We start from the raw sequence: 22,669 nt of genomic DNA on the forward strand, positions 1-22,669 counted from the left end.
CTTCAAGTAAAGTGTTACCCAATCACCAAACCTGTCTGCGATTACCCTCATCAGCACCTCTCTATATCACCAGCACACATGCCAAGCCAGACCTGTCTGGTCTGGTCATTCTTAAATTGAACCACTTCTCCCCGACCAGTCTTCACACATCCCTGAAACAATTCAATTCAATTCAATTCAATTCAATTCAATTCAATTCAATTCAATTCAATTCAATTCAATTCAATTCAATTCAATTCAATGCAATTCAATGCAATTCAATGCAATTCAATTAAATTCAATCATATAGCGCTTTTCACAATACATATTGTTTCAAAGCAGCTTTACAGAAAGTGCATTTCAGAAATGTACATAGAAAAATACAGTTAGTTAATCATGTATTCATTTAGGGCATAACATATCGCTAGTGTTGAGTCGTCTCTTCACAGGCGTCGAGTCATCTCTTCACAGGCGTTGAGACGTCTCTTCATGGGTGTTGGAGCATCTGAAGTTTCCATGAGAGGCTGGATACAAACTGAAGCTGACGAACTAGCGTCCCGAGATAACAACAGAAAAGCAGATGGGAAATAATTAGCATAGCTGCTGTTCATAATATTAATGCATTCGATCTGATTCAACTGTAGTATAAAAAGGTAAGTATTATGTGAATGCTTGGCTAAAGAGATGCATCTTTAATCTAGTTTTAAACTGGGACAGCGAGTCTGAGCCTAGAACAATATCAGGAAGGCCATTCCACAGTTTAGGAGCTACAGTAAATGTGAAAACGCCCTCCCTCCTTTAGTGGACTTAGATATCCTAGGAATGACCAGAAGCCTCGAATTTAGTGATCTTAAAGAGCGTGATGGATTGTAGGGCGATAGAAGTTCCATTAAATACCCAGGAGCTAAACCATTTAGGGCTTTATAGGTCAGTAGTAATACTTTGTAATTGATACGGAACTTAATAGGTAACCAGTGTAGAGATGATAGAATTGGTGTTATATGATCATATTTTCTTGACCTAGTAAGAACTCTAGCAGCTGCATTTTGGACTAACTGTAGCTTGTTTATTGAGGATGCAGGACAGCCAGCTAATAAAGCATTACAGTAATCTAGTCTCGAGGTCATGAATGCATGAACTAACTTTTCTGCATCAGAAACAGTTAGCATGTTACGTAGCTTAGCAATGTTTCTAAGGTGGCAAAAGGCTGTTCTTGTAACATATGAAATATGATTTGCGAAAAACAAGTTGCGGTCTAGTATAACACCCAGGTCTTTTACTGTAGTGGATAAAGTAACAGGACACCCTTCTAAATTAAAGTTGTATTGTAAGAGGTTTTGTGGGCAGTTTTTTGGACCAATAAGTAATACCTCCGTTTTATCTGAATTTAATAGCAGAAAATTACACGTCATCCAGTATTTTATATCTTTAACACACTCTGTCAATTTAGATAATTTAGTGTTTTCATCTGGTCGTGATGAAATATATAATTGAGTGTCATCAGCATAACAGTGGAAATTAATTCCATGTTTTCTTATAATATTACCAAGTGGCAGCATATATATTGAGAATAGCAGAGGGCCTAACACAGATCCTTGCGGCACTCCATAGTTTACTGACGTTATCTTCGATTTTTCCCCATTTAAACAGACAAAATGGTAGCGGTCTGATAAGTATGATCTAAACCAGCTTAATGCCTGTCCATGAACACCAGTGTAGTTTTGTAGTTGATCTAAGAGTATTTTGTGATCTATAGTGTCGAACGCAGCGCTAAGATCGAGTAAAACTAGTATTGAGATACAGCCTTGGTCAGAAGCTATAAGTAAATCATTTGTAATTTTAACGAGCGCAGTTTCTGTGCTATGATGCGGCCTGAATCCTGACTGAAATTTTTCATAGATATCAGTTTCTTGCAAAAAAGAGCACAACTGAGCGGACACAACTTTTTCTAGTATTTTAGACATAAATGGAAGATTTTAAATGGGTCTGTAATTTGCTAGGTTATTATGATCTAATTGTGGTTTCTTAATGAGAGGTTTTATAACTGCCAACTTGAATATTCTTGGAACATGACCTAAAGATAAAGACGAGTTAATAATATTGAGAAGAGGCTCTTCCACTACAGGTAACACTTCTTTCAGTAGTTTAGTGGGTATTGGATCTAATAAACATGTTGTTGGTTTAGATGCAATGATGCAATGAAGTTTATTTAGCTCTTCCTGTCCTATAGTTGTAAAGCGGTGTAGTTGTTCTTGAGGGGCGATAATTGAGGCTGAATCATAAGACACCATTAAAGATTGTACATTTACAATTGTGTTTCTGATGCTTTCTATTTTCTCAGTGAAGAAATTCATAAAATCATTACTACTACACTGTAACGGAATATTTTGCTCAGGTGATGTCTGATTATTTGTTAGTCTAGCCATGGTGTTAAATGAAAACCTTGGATTATTTTGGTTATTTTCTATTAGTTTGCGGAGATGCTCAGCCCTGGCTGCTTTTAGGGCCTTTTTATAATTTGACATACTGTCTTTCCACGCGATTCTAAAGACCTCTAAATTAGTTTGTTTCCATTTACGCTCTAAATTACGAGTTTCTCTCTTGATAACATGCGTAGCACTGTTGTACCATGGTGCTTTAGTTTTCTCTCTAACCTTTTTTAATCTAATTGGTGCAACAATGTCTAATGTACTAGAGCAGGGTTCACCAATCTCGGTCCTGGAGGGCCGCTGTCCTGCAGAGTTTAGCTCCAACCAGCTCCAACACACCTGTTTGAAAGTTTCTAGTATGCCTAGTGAGACCTTGATTAGCTGGTTCAGGTGTGTTTAATTGTGGTTGGAGCTAAACTCTGCAGGACAGCGGCCCTCCAGGACCGAGATTGGTGAACCCTGTACTAGAGAAAATGGTGCTCATAGTGGTGCTCATAGATCAGGTAAGCTATTTGAGAATCTATCTATAGTGGTTGGAAGGATTGTTCTGCCTGGTCGATAATGTGGCGCAACATGACACATTTCAGAAATACGTAGTATGCAAGTTACCATGTAATGATCAGTGACATCATCACTTTGCGGTATAATATCTATATCGGTTGGATTGGTTCCATGTGATATAATTAAATCTAGTGTATGATTAAGACGATGAGTGGGACCAGTGACGTTTTGCTTGACCCCAAAGGAGTTTAATAAATCTGTAAACGCAGCCCCTAACGCATCATTTGTGTTATCTACGTGTATGTTAAAATCTCCAACAATTAATGCTTTATCGACATTGACCAATAGATCTGAGAGAAAGTCTGCAAACTATTTTAGGAAATCAGCATAGGGCCCTGGAGGTCTATATACAGTAGCCAAGGCTAGAGATAATAGGGATTTCTTTCTTACATCTAAGAGCGTAATATTTAGCACAAGTACTAATGATCAAATTAGTATATAATTTGTTAAATGGCAACATGTCATTTTTTTTTCAATTCTGTATACAAATGCTGGCTGGATTCAAGTCTAGAGGAAAAGCAAGGTTTAAATATCAGTTCTTTTTGGTTTCTTCATACCATATTGTATAACTAAAGAAGACTAGGAATTTAGTGCATTTATTGTATGGGCTACTTTAAAAAAAATAAATGTGAACATTAATATCATTTTTAGAGCTTCAACGGTGAAGATTGTCACAGAATAACAGCTTAAATTTCAGGATTACAAGACTGGGAATATACAGTAAACAAGTCATTTTGGAGTTTGAGAGTGTTATTTTAGCATCTCCGATACACAGTATTGGCCAAAAATGAGTTGGGGAGGGTATTGGTTTGGGGATTCGTTTTTTTGTAGCGTGTACAAATAACAAGGTCACATGAGACACAGCCATCTTCTAACCGTATACATACTGGGAACTATATTCTCAGAAGGCGAAGCACTGCCACTTGGGCGGAGTGATTTATTTGTACACACTGTGACTATACAAATCACAACATGTAAATAGGAAAATGTTGCCATAATTTTGTCACTTATTGGGAGCAGTATGCTAGCTGGAGCCGTTTACCTCCAGTCTTTGTGCTAAGCTAGCGGTGGGTGCGTCAGACAGAGTTACGGGACACACGGAGATGAGAAGGGTATGTATGGACATATCTAACTCTAGGGGATATGGTGAATAAGCTAAAGTCCCAAAAAGTCGGTGTGTTCCTTTAAACCAAATGAGAAATGTTGCCTTGACAATTAGCTGAAAAAAAATAATTCACGATTTTCTATATTGCATTTCATTTCAGTTAATCATCTATTCATTTTATTTCATGTAAATGTATTTTTTTGTTGTGGTTTTAGGGGACATTTACACAAAACCACTTTCAACTGAAAACTGTTTACTTGTTTTGGCCGTTCATTTACACGACAACAATGTTTTGGAGGCCTGAAAATGCATAACAGGTTTGAAATTGCAGGTTTTTGATAATTATACAGTTATTGTCTCCCATGTACACTACAAAAACACATATTTGTGCGACGTCATGCGCATGCGTATTACATTTTCAGTCTATAGCGTAAATTGTAGTCAGAGCCGCCTTAACCTAATGTTAGGCCCTGGAGCTGAGAGGTTTTGTAGGCCCCCCATCCCCTCGATTTATAGAGTCTCATTTAAAAAAAGTGTAATATCTAGGTAATCTACATCACAGTTAAGAAATTTCAACTTTATGCAAATGAGAAGCGATTTTCGCGAGCGACAACCAATAGGAAAGAAGCCTTTCAGTGGAGCTCAGCTCCCGTTACCGTCTCGAGTGCAGTGCAGGCAAGACAGAAGAGTTCGAGGGTGATTTCATTGTTTTATATGATTTGACTGTAACTACCCATACACAAAAGAAATATATTTGAAATATATTTTCAAAATATATTTTTGGAATATATGCAAATATTTGATATTGGCCCAATAAATATATTTTAGTTAAATATATGTAAATATATTCTCATATATGTTTATATATATGTTTTAACTTTTGCAAATTGTTTCATTTGAAATATATTTTGAAATTTAAAAAGTTAACATTTTCACAAACAAACAACACATTTTCAGTTATTTTTTTAGATTGACCACTTCAGCTGTGGATGTGGGCAGGGGAGAGCAGTGCTCTACCACTTCCCCCACCCACATTTTTCTTATTGGTCAGGGATCAAACCAGCAACCCTTCGGTTACAAGCCCAAAGCCCTAACCAGTAGACCATGGCTGCCCTTTTACTGACTTGAATGGCCTAAAATGACAATTTTATGTAGGAAATAACACACAGAATGCAGAGTTTGCTTCCCTATTTTTACAGAATTTAATTGCATCATAAATATTGTGCATATTTTCAATATTTAAATTACTTCAGGAAAGATGTCAATAAAACAACAATAAATCTAATAACTGCACTTAGTGTTAGGTACGTGCCACCTAATATGGCCTAATAGGAAAGCAACTATCTGTCATTTTACATTGCAGTCATTTAAATGTAAGTACAGTATTTATTATAGCTGTGTGTCATAATACAGTAGTGAAATATGGTAGCCTACTGTTGTATATAGGGGAAAAGGTAGAGGAATTACTATGATCAAAATACATTTTCGACCCTACATTTTCATATATTTTACACTACATGTTATAGCCTAAATGTAAATATATTTCACACTTAACATCATATATTTTTGTTATATTTCAGAATATATTTCAAAATGATAAATATAAGTGAACAACAATGCAAATATATTTCAATGTATTTGGAATATATGCCACATATATTTTTGACACTTTAAAATATATTTTAATATATTTCTTTTGTGTATGGGTAACCACAAACATGGATATAATAAAATGATGCATGGAAAAGAAACTGTCGACAGTCTCAGTGAGTTTAATTCATACATTTATAGTTAGAGTGTTCTAGTTTTATAATGCAAGTTTAGCACTGCTGCAGTTCATTTTACAGTTTCCCCTGCATTATGTTGACTATTAGGGACAAGAAAATTGATTATTTGTCAAATTCGGATGACGTTTTAGTAATTTATGACAGTATTAGTGAGTTTAATTTGTAGATTGATCGATTGTTAATCTAGTAAATTATTTAATCCACTGAACATTGCTGTGTGGTAATATAAAAACACTCTCCCAACAGCATACTGTTTCTTTTGAGCCTAATTCCTAGTCAAATTAAAATAATATAGTTGTATCACTTGTGATGGTATTTTGTATAGATGTGGCCAGACGAGCAGTCTACCAATAACATTAGAGCGACAGCACTACCAACGCCAACAAGCGACTTCACAGTATAGAGACTAGCAACATACAGCAACAAAATCGCTGGCTGTGTGAACGGGGCTTATGGGGCAACGTGGGTCACTCAATCAGCAGACATGTAATGTGCGATTAGAGTGACTGACAGAAAACCTGACAAGTTACAAAACAATATGACCTTTTCAGCTCATCATGAACCTGAACATGGGAGGCCCCTGAACTTGGGAGGCCCCTGGGCTTCAGCCCAGGTAAGCCCGTGCATTAATGCGGCCTTGATTGTAGTGTTTCTCTACAAAGTTTCTTCGCCAACTACTGGTCAGGCATTCATATCATAATACAGCTGTTAGTGATCGCCCTCGCGATCGGAGGCATAAGACCAAGGCGACAGGAAATCCCAGTTGAGGTGAATTTATTGTAAACAGTGCAAATCCCACAGCAAAAAAACAAAAATAAAACAAGTCTTTTTTGTGGGAACGTCGCCACAAAAGCAGTTGTATAGTTTGGATAAAAAAAAAAAAAAAAAACTTTCATAAACACAAGCTCCTATTGCTTTGCTTCCACTTCACACAACCAACCTGACCCTCTACTCCCCATGTACTAACTCTGGCAGCCATTTATAGTCTAGGCCACACCCTTGGAGTGTACCATTCTACAGGTAAGTTACTTTCTTACATGCACTTCTTATCACCTAATATAATAATAAAACATCTATCCATGATTAAATTACACAATACAACAATGCAACTAATGAATTAACAAATATAAACCTTGTTTTACAGGAATATTGGAAACCCCCAGTTATGTCATACCCAACATGGATAATCAGACAGGTGTCCATCATGTTTAAATACTCTGCATAAAATACTATTTAATTTTTTTTAATTTTTAGTATTTTAAAACAATACAGGTTTGGTCACTGGTGTTTCACAAGCAGGTAAGTTATATTTGTCATACTGTGTAACCTAATCTTAAATAAAGATTTAAAATCAAACATATGTGTATTGTGTTTATTTATAACAATGAATGAACAATGTTAGTGGCTAATGTTACCCAAACACATTGTACATCCACTACCCATAACGAGCAAATACACGTGGTACCCTCATGTATCTTAAACACATTATACACCTTCAAACACTGCACAAGTATGAGTATGCATGATATCAGTGTGAGTAAACAGAACGTGTTAATGCTGCAACAATATAGCCCCTTTCACACAGCACGATGATCCCGGTAAATTGCCGGTAATTGCCAGAACGCCTTCTGTGTGAACGCAAACACGACCCGGGATTGATGCTGGCATCGATGCCGGGTTGGGGACCTGGTAACATTGCCGTGTTCAGTCCCAGAACGCGCGCTGTGTGAACAAAAGCCGTCATCAATGCCGTGTCGTAATGAGGCTAAAGCCGGGATCGTTCGCCAGCTGTGAAACGGTACGTAATGCGCTAGTTTATGATCGAATCAGAGAAAAAAAATGCACAAACGTGGTTGCTTGAGAGAGAAATCGCAGCTCATAAGCAATTAAACTTAAGATGCTGCTGAGACATTACATGTCACGTCGATGTCACGTGTCTTTAGGGGATTTTTATGGCTTGTGTGAGAATGCACTCTCTGATTCCGGAAAATCACTGGCCGTGTGAATGAACAAGAATCAAACGAACCCGGGTCAAATCCTGGGTCACTTTATCCGTGTATTTTCCAGAATCTCTGTGTGAAAGGGGCTTATGTGTGTGTTAGATACAAGTGCATACAGTCCATTCATGATCACGGGGTTGCTCTGTGACAACAACATTTTTAGTCGTTTTCACGGATCCGTGAATGAGGATCAGTTTGACAACGTTGTCATCTGTACGCGAAAAACATTGTTGTCGTGTAAACGTAAAGAAATTTAAGAAAAAATAATGCATGACGATTCTTTTGTACTTTTCTACAATTGTACTTTTGTGTTTCAGGGGGAAAAAATAACCACGTACAGGTTTGGAACCAGCATGTTAAAGGGCACCTATTATGCAAAATTCACTTTTACATGGTGTTTGAACATAAATGTGTGTTGGCAGTGTGTGTTCACAATCACCCTATAATGATGAAAATCCACACAGTGCTTTTTTAAAAATCCCCATAAATCATAAGCACTGTCTCAGAACAAGCCGTTCTCAGATTCTGGGCAATGTGACGTCACTTTGCACAGGCCCCGCCAACGACTGTTGATTGACACTGCAGTTTGAGCATAGACACGCCCTGAGTGAGCTGGGCACAGTCCACCAGTGTTTTGACGCTTGAGCAGCTGTAGATATGAATGTCTCCTAAGCGATTGAGGTGTTTTGTTGTTGGATGTAAGAATGAACATAGCAGTCTTCATTTACTCTCATTGTTACTCTAGGATGGATCTCACCAACTGTTCGTGATCCAGCTTACAGTCTCCGGAGCGATAGACCTAACGTTACTGATCACGGCAGAAATGAAAGTGAGAGCGCGCACTTTATGACAGCTCATCGAGTCGTTTTACGGATATAAAGTTTACCAGTTTATTAAAGCAGGGCTCAGTAGTTTCGGGATTTCTTCGCTGTATTCTCGCTTTTTGCTCGCAGGTTTCTCTCTAGAGCTCCCCCCACAGCTTCGGAATAGATATTTGACAACACTGTTGTAAAAACTCGTTGGCGATTCTCAGACACCAGAGGCTATAGATCAACGACATCAAAGCAGATGGGACATTCTTTAAAACGTCTTCTTCATTCGGGTTCGAACAGCGTGAGGGAGCGCAATAATGACAGCATTTTAGCAGATTTCTTTTGGCTGTAAAGCAATTGTTTACATCGCGAGACCTGATATCACGCGATACTTCCTGACACGGCGGCCGGCGGCCCGCCGGCTCAAAGTTGCAAGTGCGGATTTTCCGCTCACGGGCACCAGGGGGGTGCGAAACGACCACCATTCAACCCGAAATAAGTAATATAACCATTCCAATGACTCCGAAGCTGTTCAGTTAAGGTAAAAAAGTTACTTAGATCACCTTTAAGCGCCCACTGAAAAGGTGTGTATATTTGTTTACTGTTAGTTGTAACGAGTGTTTTGTGTACTTCGCTGTTGTAACGATAACCAGCTGGAGTGCCCTTGAGAGCCACCAGAGGGCACTCCACACCTGACTCTCATGTTCACTCACAGACTACATCTCCCATCATTCTCTGCCTGGACTCATCAGCACTCATTATCACATTCACCTGTATCTCATCTTCTTGTTTAGTTCACCCCATATAAGCCTGGTTCACCCCATCACTCACTGCAAAGTTTTGTATGTTGTTGCACTGCACTTCTGAGCGGTTTTCCCTGGTTTTGTTGTCTCTTGGTTTTTGGATTTCTTGCCTGTTCCGTGGATAACTCTCTTGCCTCTGACCCCTGCCTGTTTTGTTTGTTTGTTTGTTTGGACTGCCTTCCTGTGTATGACCTATTGCTTGTTCTTTGGATTACCCCTAAATAAAGCTGCGTTTGGATCTTTACCTTCGAGTCTCGGAGCAGATCGTAACAGCTGTGTATGTTCCATTATAATGAAAGGGAGAGAGAGAGAGTTTATGGATAAGACTTTAATGCGCACTTCTTATACTGTGCTTATTCAGCTCTTACAGTGATTTTCTGGAGTAAAACTAACACTTCATCTTTTGTGTGATGTACATTAAACTTCATTGAACTCCTCAGTATATTTTGGTCATCATTTGGACGGGGTTTGCTACTGCAGGCTTGTATTAATAGTGGATAAAAGCAGATGACAAATAAGTTATAACCGTAATTAAACTAAACTATACCTGTTCAATCTCCATACAGCAAATATTCTCTGGACCTGTGGGCATTATTGTGCGACTCCAGGTCAAAATGAACACCGCTACTGAAGTTGTTTTGATATTATCAGATGAGATTGTCCTGGCTCTGAGCGCGAGCTCGTGAGGCTCGGCCCTTTGGCCGGCAGCAGCAGCTCATTTGCATTTAAAGGGATACACACTAAAACGGTGCGTTTTTCTGAGCCCCAAAAAATGACAGTTTAAACATGCTGTAAAAAAAATATCTGTTGGGTATTTTGAGCTAAAACTTCACATACACACTCTGGGGACATCAGAGACTTATTTTACATCTTGTGAAAAGGGGCATAATAGGTGCCCTTTAAATAAATAGCCTACACAATATTTTAGCTTTGTTGACTTCACATTATTATGGTTGTAGGCTACATTTCTTTTTACACTTATCCAATTAGAGGAACAATAAACACCCACATTCACACACAAAGACAACACTGTGGGTTTCCTTCCACTTCACAGCTTCCTCATCTCCCTGGAGGCAGATTTCCCCAGAGTTTGAGATGCACTTTCTTTCTGTCACACACCTGCACATACAGATTAACCAACTATGCACATACCAACAGACACTCAAATTCATTTCTCTAAAGCTATTTAACATCAGCAGACTCAAAGCATTAATTTGTTCCACATAAATATGCAAACATTAAGTCCCTGTGACTGATCCACACACGTTTGTTAGATCAGTACACTCACACACACCCACACGTGCTCATGCTTGCCGCGACTGTCCTGAACCTGCCACAGCTAATCTGTCTTTGTGGGAAGGAAGAACTCCGGTTGCCTCTCTAAAACAACTGGAGCACGCACATATGCGAACACACGCGCTTTGACATGCCACAGGCGATCCACACATTTCACTCATAAAAATATGAATGCGACTTTCTAAAAATACATACACTCTCTTTCATGTCTAAACTCATTCAGTTGATTTTGTTGCTTTGGTGCATGTCTTGGTGGAGGCGTTCCAAAAATAGGAGTGTTTACCCCTGTGTATGCCAGAGATTCCTCCTCAAGTGTTGCCTTCTCACCTTGATTACTTATTCACCCGTATTTAAAGCAAGCTGCGAAGGAAAGAGTGACTTTTTTTTCATAAATTATAGAACATTGAATGTATTCCCTGACCGTTACATGAGAAAAGGGTACAGAAACACATCTTTCTGCTCTGTGTTTGTATTAGCATGCAAGTGTGCGTATGTGAAAGTGAGAACAAGGATGCGCGTGAGATTTTAATTTCCCTGCTGTGCTAGCACACTTACATGATGAGCAGCTTTGAGCCGGCCTCTCTTAGTTGTTTATAAACAAACACAAATACGTACACCTCTGAGGCCATTTTATTGGGTTTTGGAAACTTTGAAGAAGTTGGACATTCTTGGATCCACTTACAGTAGGCTACGATTGAATTATTTCCAGCAATAAAGTAAGATAAAATTTTTGAACTGCCTCTGAAGCTCCAGTTGAGGTGATTTCACATTCATTCAGTTCTTTGATTGCAGTGAAACATCTGGAACTGGCTACAGTAATAAGTGATTCATGATTCCTCATGTTTGGCTCTGAGCTCCCAAGACTCATTTTGGTTGGCAGATTTGCATTACCCATCGAGTCAAAAACTACAAGCGGCCAAGTGCACGCAGTTAATTAACTGAAATAAACTTAAAAGAGTCGAGGCTGAGTCAGGCATTTGAATAAATGTAAGTTGTTTTATCTGTTGTGGTGTGAGGACCCATACACAAAAGAAATATATTTGAAATATATTTTCAAAATATATTTTTGGAATATATGCAAATATTCGAAATTGGCCCAATAAATATATTTTAGTTAAATATATGTATGTTTACATATATGTTCATATATGTTTTAACTTTTGCAAATTGTTTCATTTGAAATATATTTTGAAATTTAAAACGTTAACATTTTCACAAACAAACAACACATTTTCAATTTATTTTTTTAGATAGACCACTTCAGCCGTGGATGTGGGCATGGGAGAGCCGTGCTCTACCACTTCCCCCGCCCACATTTTTCCTACTGGTCAGGGATCGAACTGGCAACCCTTTGGTTACAAGCCGAAGCCCTAACCAGTAGGCCACGACTGCCCCTTTACTAACTTTATTGGCCTAAAATGACAATTTTATGTAGGAAATAACACACAGAATGCAGAGTTTTTTTCCCTATTTTTACAGAATTGAATACAGTTATTTAATAGTGTGTGTATGCAGTGTTAGACATGGAGTTCTATCTATTGTTTAAGTGCACTTCACTGTTGGAGTGTCACTGTTATACTTGCATCATAAATATTGTGCATATTTTCAATATTTAAATGACTTCAGGAAAGATGTCAATAAAACAACAATAAATCTAATAATTGCACTTAGTGTTAGGTACGTGCCACCTAATATGGCCTAATAGTCCTAGGAAAGCAACTACCTGTCATTTTACATTGCAGTCATTTAAATGTAAGTACAGTATTTATTATAGCTGTGTGTCATAATACAGTAGTGAAATATGGTAGCCTACTGTTCTGTATAGGGGAAAAGGTAGAGGAATTACTATGATCAAAATACATTTTCGACCCTTCTTTAGCAAGCTAAACATTTTATGACGATATATTTTGTCATATATTTTACATTACAATGTATAATTATATTATATATTTATATGTAAATATATTTCACACTTAACATCATATATTTTTGTTATATTTCAAAATATATTTCAAAATGATAAAAATAAGTGAACAACAATGCAAATATTTCAATGTATTTGGAATATATGCCACATATATTTTTGACACTCTAAAATATATTTCAATATTTTTTTTTTTTTTCTGTATGGGTTAGAACACTACACACCCTCCTCTGAGGCGGCCTATCCTGGGTGATCAGTCCAGGACGAATATCTTATGACCAATTGCTAATCGAGCTAGACCAGATCCTCAAAAACACTGTAGTTGGGTTCTGGTTTCAGGATTTTACAGATATTGATAATCCTTCCGAAATTCAACCACTCTCTCAGTCTCTACACTATTACCTGCCCTCTAACCTTAGAAGATGCTCCACATCGAAATAACTCTAAAGTTCTCCACCTGGTCAAAAAGGGAACTCACAATGGGGCGGGCGTCGAGACTGGCGGATGCGGAGCATCAAGCTTCTACCAGTCCTTCACCTTCTACAAGTCAAGACAAACCAAACCGACATCATCCCATTACAGGACAACCGCTGGCAGTGTTGACCCCTGAATTGGAGCTTCTACACTATCATTAAAGTTTGGAGCCAGCAGAGGGCGTTTTTTCTTCCAAATATTTCACTAAAGACGGAAAACTTTGTTTATGGGATTCAATGCAACATGTGTGGTAGACAATATGTTGGTCAAACAAAGAACTCGATCTGGACCCGTATGTACCAGCATCGGTATGTAATTCGTAAAGGTTTATTGAATACCTGCAGGCGTTCTTTGGTTGAGCATTTCCGTCAACATGGGGTGCACAACATACGAATAAGAGGTTTGGAGCATAATCCAAAGTGGACCTTGAGACAGAGGTTGTACAAGGAATACTTGTGGATTGAAAGATTAAATACTAGGGTCCCAGGTGGTCTGAATGAGAGAAGGGAGGTTTCGGGAACATAAGAGTAAGTAGGATTTAAAAAGGAAGTGATCAATTTCAAAGAAAATGTTTTTTCAACATAACATGTTTTTTCAGTAGCCGGTTACAAAAACAAAAAAATGACAAAGGAGCGTGGTATGATGATGAGGAGGAACTTGGAAAGATTTTCCCGGAGGTTACTTACTAATCTGAGCTCTTATAGCAAATTCACTGTTTTTTTGGGGGTTTTTTTGGAGAAAGCGAAAATTCCCGAAAATTCTCGAAATTGAGAACTTCGGTTTTTTTGAAAGAGCTGAAAAAGGCTCTAGAAAAGGAGAAGGGGAGTGGTTTCTTGGTCCTGTTTTACGAGAATATTGATAAAATCGGTTTGAGCAGGATTTGGGAAGAGGATTTCTAGAATCATTTTTTTTTCCGGGTTACCACGGTTGTGATAACAGCACCAAAAAGGGATCATCAATGGTTGCGCCATCTGGTGGCATCTGCGGCTGATGTTTTGTCCTTTGGTAAGGATTTGATCTGGTTAGTCTCTTTTCCTTCTGCTCTTGAGGGAAGAGGTTGGTAGAAGCTTGGTGTGCAGAAATGTGCATCTGCCAATCTCGACCTTTGACTAAGATTGTATACAAGGGGTCTTGTCACACTGATTGTTATGTCGTCTTCGGTTATGGTAGAGGGGCATGTTCTCTTACCTGGAAGCTCCAATTCAGAAGTCAACACTGCCAGCGGTTGTAATGGGATGATGTTTGTTTTGGTTTTTAGGGTGAAGAACTGGTAGAAGCTTGATGCTCCGCATCCGCCAGTCTCAACACCCGTCCCATTGTGAGTTCCCTTTTGACCAGGTGCAAGTTGATCACTGACTTTTTATTAGTTTGATTTGGACAGGGACCCTGCTGTAAAGGCCCCTTCTCTAGTTTAAATAGTCCATCCAGTGTTGAAGCATTTCTTTTCCGGTCTCAGGGGTCCAGTGGATCCCATCATCCACCACCTTAAATCGATCCTTGGGCAATGGGGGAATGTTGAATTTGGTTTTCCCAATTAGATCATTGAGAGCCTTCAAATTCCGTTGGCTGTTTTCAGACAAGTCTTTGCACCAGTTCAGTTTGACCATATGAATTACAGCATATGCAAATTTATAGGTTGCCTCTAGGAGCTTGTTGATCTGTTCCTTCAAAATCTCATGATTTCCCTGGCCCCTATCATTCAACCCAAATGATAGAATCACCTGTTGAGCCTTATTAAACACTGGTGTCTTGTTTTTAATGACATGGACCGCATGATGTAAATTTGCCCCAGGAAAACAATGCACCTCTATATTGTTATATTGCACCCTTGGAAGATGGCCAATGTTAGAGTCTCCCAGGATGAGGATCTCCTTTTCTGGGGCCAGACTCCACAACTTAAATTTGTGCCCAGTAATCTCATGTCTCTTGAAAACATTCCATGTCTGCACCTTCTTTCCCTCATCATCCTCGTCATCCTCCTCCTCCTCCACAGGATCCTCTTTTCTCTCCTTGCTAGTCCCCGCCTTAGGGACCTCCCCCTGCTCCACCACTTCCATGGGTTCTGACTGAACCACCTGTTTTTTTGATGCCGCAGCCTCTTGCCGCCATCTAGGGGTTAGGGCCGGAATCAATGCTACTGCCCTGTCTCTTTTTGGGCCTAGCCCCTTGACCCCTCCCTCTGTTCCTGAGTCTGCCTTTCCTATTTGTTCCCCCTCTAGGTCTTGAATTTCTTCAATCGACCATTCCGGGCTGCCGCCAAGGTCAATCGTTTCCTTGTGGGCCCTATCCTTGGCCTCCTCTACCACCGGAGGACCCCTGCCAGACTGATCTTTTTGTGCTGGTACTTTCCGGTGCCCCTCCGGGGCTGGTGGATCCTCCTCCACCACTACAACCTTCCTTTTCTGCTCCCCTTTCTCTTGGATCCGGACCTTCCCTCCGGAAGGAGTTGGTCCCGTACGTAAATGCATGACCCTACTTGGCCCTGCCTCCTCATCCTCCTCCTCCTCTCCTTGAGGCTTTTTTGCCATGATCCTTGTAATTGCATTGGTGGCCCGCCGAATTGTCACCTCACAGAGACGCTTCACATTCCGGCGGGCCCACTTAAATGCAATCTCTAGTCTTGTCTTGTCTGAAAACAGCCAATGGAATTTGAAGGCTATCAATGATCTAATTGGGAAAACCAAATTCAACATTCCCCCATTGCCCAGGGATCGATTTAAGGTGGTGGATGATGGGATCCACTGGACCCCTGAGACCGGAAAAGAAATGCTTCAACACTGGATGGACTATTTAAACTAGAGAAGGGGCCTTTACAGCAGGGTCCCTGTCCAAATCAAACTAATACAAAGTCAGTGATCAACTTGTCTCAGTGTTTTCAATTTACGTCAGCACAAATTCGTTTACTAGATAGGCGGTTATCATTTATCCCTTCTCATCTAGTTAAATTAGTAGACAAGGGGTCATTGCTAGCGGATCTGGGTCAGTTTCAAAAGGATTTCCAAAGTAGGCCATTTTGTGAGAGCTCGGGGTGGGTACCTCCACCCCAGAAATTGCCTGGGAAAGTGTGGGAATTTTTTGAGAAAAACTTGGAAGGGGTCCAGGTAGCTTTAACAGGGGCTCAATCCCCGGAACCTAACTTACCCCCTGATGAAATTAAGGCATTAGGAGAGTTGTCTCGCAGACGAGATATTGTTATTAAACCTGCAGACAAGGGGAAGTACGGTGGTAATTATGGATAAAGCAAGATATGTGCAGGAAGGGCTAAGGCAATTGACAGATTAGTCCTTTTATTCCAGGTTAACATCTCCCATCTTTATGGAGTCAATACCCCGCATCGAAAGGGTTGTGGATGGCTTGCTGAAGACTGGTTTTATCTGTAAGTGGCAAGCGAATTATTTGTTAGGGGAAGTCAGGCCCAGTCCAAGGCGGTTTTATTTACTTCCCAAGGTTCACAAGCCTCGGGATAAATGGCCTAACCCCTTTATGCCTCCTGGTCGCCCGATAGTCTCAGACTGTGGGAGTGAGAGTTATAGGGTGGCAGAGTTTATTGATTTTTACCTGAATCCTCTTTCTACTAAACATTTTAGTTACATAAGGGATACTTATGACTTCTTGGAGAAGGTTAAAGGATTGAAAGTACCATCTGATGCCTTGTTTTCACTGGATGTGGAAAGCCTGTTCACCAACATTGAGACCCCTCTAGGATTAGCGGCAGTACGAGACTGTTTTGCTAGGTTTCCCGATGCTTCTCGACCGGATGAGGCAATTCTGGAACTTTTGGAGTTGAGTTTGACCTGTAATGATTTCGAGTTCGAAGGGAATTTCTACTTACAGATTAAAGGGACGGCCATGGGGAAAAGATTTGCACCGGCTTATTCAAATATTTACATGGCCCAATGGGAGGAAACAGTGTTTCCTAAGTGTGAGAAGGTCCCTTTTTCATACTTTCGGTTCTTGGACGATATCTGGGGAATTTGGAATCACAGTCAACAGGACTTTGAAACCTTTCTAGGAGTGTTGAATGAACATCATGCTTCCATTAAAGGGATAGTTCGCCCAAAAATGATATTTAAGCCATGATTTACTCACCCTCAAGCCGTTCGAGATGCATATGTCAATCTTTTTTCAGATGAACACATTTTCAGTTATTTTAGAAAATGTCTTAGATCTTTCAGTGGTTATAATGTGAAGCCATGGGGTCCAGCTGTTTCAAGTCGCAAATTGTGCGTGCATCCTTCACAAAAATAATCCATCCGGCTCCAGGGGGATAAACGAAGGCCTTCTGAGGGTAATCCGTGCGGTTTTGTCGTAAAAATATACATATTTAAAACTTTATAAACAAAAATAACTGGCTTCCGGTGGCGGTCAGCGCGCGTTCATGGAGATGGATGCATGCGTATGACGTAGGACGTAGCGCAGGAAGCGTCGTGACGTAGAACGAGCGTGACAGCGGAGCCAGAGAGCAGGGCAAAACAAAACTCAACGTTCGTTCTACGTCACGACGCTTCCTACGCTACGTCCTACATCATATGCCAGCATCCATCTCTGTGAACGCGCATCGACCGCTACCGGAAGCCAGTTATTTTCGTTTATCAAGTTTTAAATATATATATTTTTACATCAAAACCGCACGGATTATGGGATTATGGGAATCACAATTATGGGATTATGGGATTATGGGAATCACAAATGGAATAGAAATGCTGATTAAAAGCCTTAGAAATAAGTACTGGGTCTGAAGAAATGTAATTATTTATTTTTATCTGATTTATAGGGCTTTTTTTGTTTTATTAAGAATGTGATTCAAATGATTCCAAAACTGTTTAGAATTACGAAAATCTTGAGAGAAACTATCTTTATAGTAATTAGATTTGGCGTTCCTTGTTTTTGTCTTACATAAGTTCCTGAGGTATCTGAAATTTTCCCAGTCAGTAGAATCTTTTGAGGAGCGATATTTGGCCCAAGCTTTATCCCTTTGTTTAAAAAGACTTATTAGATTAGAGCTGATCCAGGGTAAATGCCTGCCTTTGACTCTACTAATTTTCATGGGAGCATGTTTATCAATTGCATTAGTAATTTCTGAATAAAAAAAGGTCCATGCGTCATCCACATAAGGAATTAACTGAAATCTCTCCCACCTAATTGCAATTAGGTCCTGAATAAAACAATGAACATTAATGTTCTTACATTGTCTCGCTCGGATAAATCTGGGAGGAGAGCTTGGAATTTTAATTTTCCACATACAAAATATGACAGAATGATCACTTAAGCAGTCCGACATTACACCCGATTTAATTATTCTTTCAGGGTGGGTAACTAAAATCCAGTCCAACAGTGATGAAGATCGATAATCAACTCTAGTGGGTTCTTTAATTAACTGAGTGAGATTTACACTGCTAATTAAGTTTCTATCAATAGAGGAGGAACGATCAAGCCAATTCCTATTGAAATATCCCAAGATAATCATTTCATTATGCCTCTCAAGAGAGTTAATAGTTGCCAAAATACATTTTATAGAGTCACTTGTAGAAGACAGAGGCCTATATATGTTTCCAATTGTTAAATGTTTATTATCATGAAACATAATATTAATAAAAAGACTTTCAAAATTAACTGGTTCTTCATTCGGAATAGCACACTCAGAGACTAGGTTCGCAGCAACATAAGTGGCCACCCCGCCACCTCTAGAAGCCCTGTCAGATCTATACAGAACAAAATTATCAATTTCAACACTTTCATCAGTGATTTTACTGTGTAACCATGTTTCTGAAATAGTAATAATATTGGGTTTATAATGAGTAACCCAGGCTCTAAGGCCCTGTTTACACGTACATGGTTATTTTGAAAAACGGAGACATTTCCCTTCGTTTGCGCCCTTCGTTTACACGCAAACGGAGGATTCGCCAATGAAACCGATTGTTTCTAAAAACTCCGGCCAGAGTGGAGATTTTGAAAATCTCCGTTTGCACGTTTGCATGTAAACTGAGAAAAACGGAGATTTAGGCAGCGACGTCACAGAATGTGACTATTTTCGGGATTCTGATTGGCTAAGGTGGGCTTGAGCTTCTCGTTACACTGCCACCTACAGGTTTGGCATGCTCTTGACAGCATATACACAGGTTCGTGTGTAAGATGTTATTTTTGAAAACGAAGAGGGGCGAAATGCCCGTTTATGAAAATAGCCATCCACGTGTAAACGTAGCCTAAGTTAATACATTTTTTATACAAGGCTCCTAATATTAATATGAATTACTCTCAAACCTTTAGTTGCTTTTATTGTATTTCAAGAGATTATAATAGCAACAGGCAGTGGTTAAACTGGCTTTTGTAGGAAGGGGGAGCCCTTATTGCATCGTAAAATGACTTAATGTGTTGAGAAATGTGGTGATCAATGTATAATTTCACTGTAATAAAGGTATTATCACACTTTAATAAAGGTATAATTACACATTTATATTACACTGTAATAAAGGTATAATTACACAATGCATTACATTGTAATAAAGGTATAATAACTAGGGCTGTCAATCGATGAAATTTTTTTATCGCGATTAATCGCATGATTGTCATGAGTTAACTCGCGATTAATCACAATTCATTGCACATTTTTTATTTGTTCTAAATGTACCTTAAATTAAAACTTTTCAAGTTTGTAATACTCTAAATCAACATGGGCATGGATAAATATGGATGCTTTATGCAAATGTATGTTTATTATTGAAACCATAGTCAACATAGAGCATGAAGACGAGACATGTTTCAAAGGTCATAGATGTTTTTCAAAGAACTTGTTCATGTCTATTAGACACATAGAAAGAACAAAGAAATACCAGATTCTCATTATTCTCTTCCTTTGCACTGAGCAATTTACTAACACAAACATGCTTAGATTTTTATCAAAAATACGCGCTGCTTTAATCGCCCGTTAAAAAAAATTGCGCCGTTAGTATGATTTTGCGTTAACGCGTTATTAACATGCTAACTTTGACAGCACTAATAATAACACAATATATTATTACACTGTAATGAAGGTATAAGTACACAATGTATTATTACAATGTAAAAAGGTATGATTTCACAATGTATTACATTGTCATAAAGGTATAATAGCACAATATATTATTACATTGTAAACAGGTATAATAACACAATGTATTATTACACTGTAATAAAGGTATAAAACACAATGTATTATTATACTGTAATAAATGTATAAATACACATTTATTATTACATTGTAATAAAGGTATAATAACACAATGTATTATACTGTAATAAAGGTATAATAACACAATGTATTATTATACTGTAATAAATGTATAATAACACAATGTATTATACTGTAATAAAGGTATAAAACAATGTATTATTATACTGTAATAAAGGTATAATAACTCAATGTATTATTATACTGTAATGTATAAATACACATTTATTATTACATTGTAATAAAGGTATAATAACACAATGTATTATACTGTAATAAAGGTATAATTACACAATGTATTATTATACTGTAATAAATGCATAATAACACAATGTATTATTACACTGTAATAAATGTATAATACACAATGTATTATTATACTGTAATAAAGGTATAATAACACAATGTATTATTATACTGTAATAAAGGTATAATAACACAATGTATTATACTGTAATAAAGGTATGATTACACAATGTATTATTATACTGTAATAAATGTATAACTCAATGGATTATTACACTGTAATAAAGGTATAAAAAACAATGTATTATTATACTGTAATAAAGGTATAACACAATGTATTATTATACTGTAATAAATGTATAATAACACAATGTATTATACTGTAATAAAGGTATAATAACTCAATGTATTATTATACTGTAATAAATGTATAAATACACATTTATTATTACATTGTAATAAAGGTATAATAACACAATGTATTATACTGTAATAAATGCATAATAACACAATGTATTATTATACTGTAATAAATGCATAATAACACAATGTATTATTATACTGTAATAAAGGTATAATAACACAATGTATTATACTGTAATAAAGGTATAAATACACAATGTATTATTATACTGTAATAAAGGTATAATAACTCAATGTATTATTATACTGTAATAAATGTATAATAACTCAATGTATTATTATACTGTAATAAATGTATAAATACACATTATTACACTGTAATAAAGGTATAATAACACAATGTATTATTACACTGTAATAAATGTATAATAACACAATGTATTATTACATTGTAATGTATAATTACACAATGTATTATTACACTGTAATAAAGGTATAATAACACAATGTATTATGGCACTGTAATAAAGCCATAATGACACAAAGTAATATTACACTGTAATAAAGGTATAATTACACAATGTATTATTACACTGTAATAAAGGTATAATTACACATTTATTATTACATTGTAATAAAGGTATAATTTCACAATGTATTACCTTGTCATAAAGGTTTAATAGCACAATGTATTACACTGTCATAAAGGTATAATAGCACAATGTATTATTACACTGTAATAAAGGTATAATAACACAATGTATTTTTACACTGTAATAAAGGTATAATAACACAATGTATTATTATACTGTAATAAATGCATAATTACAATGTATTATTACACTGTAAAAAAGGTATAATAACACAATGTATTATTATACTATAATAAATGTATAATAACACAATGCATTATTACACTGTAATAAAGGTATAATTATACAATGTATTATTACACTGTAATAAAGGTATAATAACACAATGTATTATTACACTGTAATAAATGTATAATAACACAATGCATTATTACACTGTCATAAATGTATAATAACACAATGTATTATTACACTGTAATAAATGTATAATAACACAATGTATTACACTGTAATAAATGTATAATTACACAATGTATTATTACACTGTAATAAATGTATAATTACACAATGTATTATTACACTGTAATAAATGTATAATAACACAATGCATTATTACACTGTCATAAATGTATAATAACACAATGTATTATTACACTGTAATAAATGTATAATAACACAATGTATTACACTGTAATAAATGTATAATTACACAATGTATTATTACACTGTAATAAATGTATAATTACACAATGTATTATTACACTGTAATAAAGGTATAATAACACAATGTATTATTACACTGTAATAAATGTATAATAACACAATGTATTATTACATTGTAATAAATGTATAATTACACAATGTATTATTACACTGTAATAAAGGTATAATAACACAATGTATTATTACATTGTAATAAAGGTATAATTTCACAATGTATTACCTTGTCATAAAGGTTTAATAGCACAATGTATTACACTGTCATAAAGGTATAATAGCACAATGTATTATTACACTGTAATAAAGGTATAATAACACAATGTATTATTATACTGTAATAAATGCATAATTACAATGTATTATTACACTG

The sequence above is a fragment of the Abramis brama genome, assembly GCF_963993115.1.
Source record: "Abramis brama genome assembly, chromosome: 2".
Classification (NCBI taxonomy): domain Eukaryota; kingdom Metazoa; phylum Chordata; class Actinopteri; order Cypriniformes; family Leuciscidae; genus Abramis; species Abramis brama.